Source organism: Salvelinus sp. IW2-2015, linkage group LG4q.1:29, assembly GCF_002910315.2.
Source record: "Salvelinus sp. IW2-2015 linkage group LG4q.1:29, ASM291031v2, whole genome shotgun sequence".
In the NCBI taxonomy this organism is placed as follows: Eukaryota; Metazoa; Chordata; class Actinopteri; order Salmoniformes; family Salmonidae; genus Salvelinus; species Salvelinus sp. IW2-2015.
In genome coordinates, this window is record NC_036842.1 from 76,472,816 (window position 1) to 76,479,694 (window position 6,879).

A 6,879-nucleotide genomic window follows, 5' to 3' on the forward strand; every position below is an offset into this window, starting at 1 on the left:
TTTATAGTTTTGTCTTCAATGTAGAAAATAGTTTTAAAAAATTACTTGAATGAGTAGTTGTGTCCAAACATTTGACTGGTACTGTATATTTAAGCATTAAGGCCCGAGGGGGTGCGGTATGTGGCCAATATACCACGGCTAAGGGCTGTTCTTATGCACGACGCAACACCGAATGCACCCAATGCCTACAGCTCTTAACCGTGGTATATTGGCCATATACCACAAACCCCCGAGGTGCCTTATTGCTGTTATAAACTGGTTACCAACGTAATTAGAGTAGTAAAAATGTAGGTTTTGTCATACCTGTGGTATACGGTTTGATATACCACGGCTGTCAGCCAATCAGCATTCAGGGCTTGAACCACCCAGTTTATAAATATCAATTCAAACTTTTTTTGTCACATGCGCCGAATACAACAAGTGTAGACCTTACCATGAAATTCTTACTTACAAGCCCTTAACCTACAGTGCAGTTCAAGAAGAGTTAAGAAAATATTTACCAAATAAACAAAAGTAAAAATTATAAAAACGAACACAATAAAATAACAATAGCGAGGCTACATACAGGGGGTATCGGTACCGAGTCAATGTGCGGGGGTACAGGTTAGTCGAGGTAATTTGTACATGTAGGCAGGGGTGAAGTGACTATGCATAGATAATAAACAGTGAGTAGCAGCAGTGTACAAAACAAATGGAGGGGGGGTGTCAATGTAAATAGTCCGGTTGACATTTGATTAATTGTTCAACAGTCTTATTGCTTGGGGGTAGAAGCTGTTAAGGTGCCTTTTGGTCCTAGACTTTGCGCTCCGTTACTGCTTGCTGTGCGGTAGCAGAGAAAACAGTCTATGACTTGAGTCATAGACTGGAGACTGGCGACTGGAGTCTCTGGCAATTTTTTGCCCTTTCCTCTGACACCACCTAGTATTTAGGTCCTGGATGGCAGGAAGCTAGGGCCCAGTGATGTACTGGGCACTACCCTCTGTAGCACCTTACGGTCAGATGCTGAGTAGTTGCAATAAGCACAGGCAAATATATACAGTATATACAGTATGCACAGGCAAATATACACAGTATATAGAGTGCCTTCAGAAAGTACTCACACCCCTTAACTTTTTACACATTTTGTTGCGTTACAGCCTGAATTTAAAATATATTCAATTTAGATTTTGTGTTACGGGCCTACACACAGGAGGGTAGATCATCTTAATCGATGCTTTACAGATAGAGATCATTTTTTCAAGATTGTTTTTATTTAATATACTGAAAAGTGTTTTTTTTCTAAAAGGTGTCCCTAAACCAGGGGTCTTCTAATTCCTTGAGGTTATTTGTGTGTAGGCTGGTTTTAAATCACTGCCTACTCCTTAATGTTTTATTGTTTAGACTTTTACCCCATAATGTAAAAGTGGAATTATGTTTTTACAAATAATTGCAAATGAAAAACTGGAATGTCTTGAGTTAATAAGTATTCAACACCTTTGTTATTGCAAGCCTAAATAAGATCAGGAGTAAAAACTTGCTTAATAAAACAAGTCACATAATCCATTGCATAATTAATTAACCGGTCACTACAAAGAAACAGGCGTCCTTCCTAACTCAGTTGCCGAAGAGGAAGGAAACCGCTCAGGGATTTTACCATGAGGCCAATGATGAATTTAAAACAGTTACAGAGTTTAATGGCTGTGATAGGAGAAAACTGAGGATGGATCAAGAACATTGTAGTTACTCCACAATATTAACCTAAATGACAGAGTGAAAAGAAGGAAGCCTGTACAGAATAAAGATATTGCAAAACATGCATTCTGTTTGCATTAAGGCACTAAAGTAAAACTGCAAAACAAATGCTAACAAATTAACTTCATGTCCTGAATACAAAGCGTTATGTTTGGGGCAAATCCAACACATCACGGAGTACCACTCTTCATATTTTCAAGCATGGGAGTGTCGGCATCATGTTATGGGTATGCTTGTCATTGGCAAGGACTAGGGAGTTTTTTAAGATAAAAATAAATGGAATAGAGCTAAGCACAGGCAAAATCCTAGAGGAAAAACTGGTTCAGTCTGCTTTCCAACAGACACTGGGAGACAAATTCACCGTTTAGCAGAACAATAACCTAAAACACAAGGCCAAATATACACTGACAGAGCTTGAAGAATTAAATGCAAATATTGTACAATCCAGGTGTGCAAATCTCCTAGAGACTAAACCAGAAAGACTCACAGCTGTAATCACTGCCAAATGTGATTCTAACATGCATTAACTCTGACGTAATCAAGATACTGTATATTAGTGTTTTGTTTTTAATATCTTTTTTTAAATGTCAGAATTTTTCTTCCACTTTGACATTAGAGTATTTTGTGTAGATCATTGACAAAAAATGAAAATGAAATTTTAAAAATTACAACAATTTGACAATCCTCAGCAAGATATGACAATCAGATAATGGCCAGTTATCCCCCCCCCCCCCCCAATGTTATACGATGTTCATTTTCCATAGCTCTAATTTCTTTCTCCAACAAATGTGCAGTACTTGAGCATTCTATACACTATATATGCAAATGTATGTGGACATCCCTTCAAATTAGTTGATTCATCTTATTTCAGCCACAGCTTATTTCAGCCTTATTTCAGCCATAAAATCGAGCACACAGCCATGCAATCTCCTTAGACAAACATTGGCAATAGAATTGCCTCACTGAAGAGCTCAGTAACTTTCAACGTGGCACCGTCATGGGATCCCACCTTTCCAACAAATCAGTTCGTCAAATTTCTGCCCTGCTAGACCTGCCCAGGTCAACTGTAAGTGCTGTTATTGTGAAGTGGAAACGTCTAGGAGCAACAATGGCTCAGCCACGAAGTGGTAGGTCACACAAGCTCACAGAACGGGACTGCCGAGTGCTGAAAGATGTAGCACGTTAAAATCATTTGTCCTCTGTTACAACACTCACTACCGAGTTCCAAACTGCCTCTGGAAGCTGGAGCTTCATGAAATCGGTTTCTATGGCCGAGCATCCGCACAGAAGCATAAGATCACCATGCGCAATGCCAAGCTTCGGCTGGAGTGGTGTAAAGCTTGTCGCCATTGGACTCTGGAGCAGTGGAAACTCGTTCTCTGGAGTGATGAATCACGCTTCGCCATCTGGAAGTCCGACGGACGATTCTGGGTTTGGCGGATGCCAGGAGAACGCTACCTGCCCCAATGCATAGTGCCAACTGTAAAGTTTGGTGGAAGGAGGAACAATGGTCTGGGGCTGTTTTTCATGGTTCGGGCTAGGCTCCTTATTTCCAGTGAAGGGAAATCTTAACGCTACAGCATACAATGACATTCTAGATGATTCTGTGCTTCCAACTTTGTGGCAACAGTTTGGGAAAGGCTCTTTCCTGTTCCAACATGACAATGCCCCTGTGCACAAAGCGAGGTCCGTTCAGAAATGGTTTGTCAAGATTGGTGTGGAAGAACTTGACTGGCCTGCACAGAGCCCTGACCTCAACCCCATCAAACACCTTTGGGATGAATTGGAACGCCAACTGCGAGCCGGGCCTAATCACCCAACATCAGTGCCCCACCTCACTAATACTCTTGTGGCTGAATGAAATAAAGTCCCTGCATCAATGTTCCAACATCTAGTGGACAGCCTTACCAGAAGAGTGGAGGCTGTTATAGCAGCAAAGGGGGGACCAACTCCATATTAATGCCCATGATTTTGTTATGAGATGTAATGTATGTTATGAGCACCTGAACTGAACAAAATGATTTCCACCCTCAGATATGCAAGGAGATTATCCCATACAATTAGGGGGAGGCAAAGTTGTTATTGGTGCTAAAAAAGATGTTGAGATGAGTGTTCAGAAATGTTTATAATGTAGGATTATTTAGTTAGTATGTGCCAAACCTCCACCTTCAGGAGGGTGGTTGTGTTTGACTGACTGGTAATGAAGCCAGCAGGGCAGAATGATCTGATATAAATCTTGATAAATACTTACACTTTCCCAATACTTAAAATTCCCTTGCCTGCAGGAATAAGAAATTAGTAAATTCTAGAGTAACTGTTATGGACAGGGGAGTCAAATTAGTATTCTTTAACCTTTTGGTTGTGAGATCTCCATAAGTCTACAATTCTAAAAGATGTTGGTTCTGCTTTTAACATTTTAGCTGTCTGTGTGAGGTTTTTTTATTTATTTATTTATTTATCCGTTATTTTACCAGGTAAGTTGACTGAGAACACGTTCTCATTTGCAGCAACGACCTGGGGAATAGTTACAGGGGAGAGGAGGGGGATGAATAAGCCAATTGTAAACTGGGGATTATTAGGTGACCGTGATGGTTGAGGGCCAGATTGGGAATTTAGCCAGGACACCGGGGTTAACACCCCTACTCTTACGATAAGTGCCATGGGATCTTTAATGACCTCAGAGAGTCAGGACACCCGTTTAACGTCCCATCCGAAAGACAGCACCCTACACAGAGCAGTGTCCCCAATCACTGCCCTGGGGCATTGGGATCTTTGTTTAGACCAGAGGAAAGAGTGCCTCCTACTGGCCCTCCAACACCACTTCCAGCAGCATCTGGTCTCCCATCCAAGTACTGACCAGGACCAACCCTGCTTAGCTTCAGAAGCAAGCCAGCAGTGGTATGCAGGGTGGTATGCTGCTGGCTGGATACTATTAGTGGAAGATCTATCACTGGAAGGGTTCAGTACCAAGTTAAAATCCCCTGCCATTATTATCTCTGATGAGGGGCACGTTAACTTCAGAAAGATGTCTTGGTAAAATGTAGGATCATCACGGTTAGGACCATATACATTCACAATGGTAATGATTTCAGTGTTAATGGGACCTTGAATTATCACAAACCTTCCCCCTTTGTCTTTAATCTGAGATTGTAGCTGAATAGGGCAGTGCTTATTAATGATAATGGCCACACCTCTTGGCCGAGAGGTGAAAGATTAATAGTACACTTGACCCACCCACTATCTCTTTAGTTTACCATGCTTAGAGACAGTCAAGTGTGTCTCCTGAAGAAAAGCTATATCAACCTTACGCTGCTTTAGATAATTCAGAATGCGCGTGTGCTTGACTGAGCATTTAGTACCCCTAATTTTAAGTGTCATAAATGTATTGATATTAGGTGCTGACATCTTTCAAGAAAGTAACATAAAGGAAAATAAATAGAAACAAAATTGCGTTTAGCATTTACAAATTGTACAAAATTAAATTATGAAAATATAAAATAGTCAATATCTCATCAACCAATACCCTGACCCTCCCACAAACCCACCCAACCCCCTCACCAACTGAGGCAGTTAAAAAACCCATGCCCATAGACGCTAGTCTTTAAGCTAGATCTACCTTCTGTGCATAGCATCATCCAAATTAAGTTCATTCTAAATTATACGCATAGTGCATAAAAGTGCATTAACTGTTCCCTGTAACATGAAAATGTTGTCAGTAGAGTCACAAAATAAAATGTGATTCAAAGCGGCAAACATCAGCAACCAGCGTGAACCAGCGTTCACGATCACTCTCCACAGCCGCACTGCGCCTACCAGTACACTCTAATGTCAATCAATCGGCATTCCCCAAGGCGCTATGAAACCTATGCCGTGCAGCAGCAAAAGCGATGACCACAAACGAACCTAAGCAGCCCAGGAAAAAAGTCACGTCAAGCTATGATTAATAAGTGGTAACCTGCCTCCCGAGTGGCGTAGCCATCTAAGGCACTGCATCGCAGCATAAATACAGCCACGGGTTCGATCCCAGGCTGTGTCACAGCCGGCCGTGACCGGGAGACCCATGAGGCGGTGCACAATTGGCCCAGCGTCGTCCGGGTTAGTGGCGGGTTTGGCTGGCCGGGATTTCCTTGTCCCATTGCGCTCTAGCGACTCCTTGTGGCGGGCTGGGCACCAGCAAGCTGACACTTTGTCGCCAGTTGGACAGTGTTTCCTCTGACACATTGGTGTGGCTGGCTTCCGGGTTAAGCGAGCAGTGTGTCAAGAAGCAGTGCAGCTTGGCAGGGTCGTGTTTCGGCGGACACATGGCTCTCAACCTTTGCCTCTCCCGAGTCCGTAGGGGAGTTACAGCGAAGGGACAAGACTGTAACTACCAATTGGATATTACGAAAATGGGGAGAAAAAAAGGATAAAAGTAAAAAATATTTTAAAATTAATAATACGTGGAAACCTTTACCAGACGATGACTTTCAACCCTCAAATAGGAAATAGGAATAAGGATATTTGGTTGGGCTAGGTGTCCCGCTAGCGTTCCACAACGATAAAATCCTGTGAAATTGCAGAGCGGGAAATTCAAAATACAAAAATAGTAATATTAAACATTCATGAAAATACAGGTGTCATACATCATTCTTTAGCTTCGAATCTTGGTAATCGAACTGCTTTATTCGATTTACAATAGGCTTTATGGCGAAAGCATAGCATTTGATTGTCTGAGGACAGCGCCCCGCATACACCAGCATTAAAACCATTTTTCAAACCAGCAGAGGCGTCAAAAAAAATCTGAAATAGCGATAAAATAAATCACTTACCTTTTGAAGATCTTCCTCTATTTGCAATCCCAAGGGTCCCAGCTACACAGCAAATTGTCATTTTGTTCGATAAAGTCCTTCTATATATCCCAAAAAAGTATGTTTAGTTGGCACGTTTGATTCAGTAATCCACCCGTTCCACTCGTTCAACATGCAGACAAAGGAATCCCAAAAGTTACCGGTAGACTTCGTCCAAACAAGTCAAACAACATTTCTAATCAATCCTCAGGTACTCTAATATGTAAATAAACTATAAAATGTAAGATGGAATGTAGTATGTTCAATACCGGAGATAAATAACTAAGTGCACGCCTCATTCACGAGCGCCACAAGACTAGAG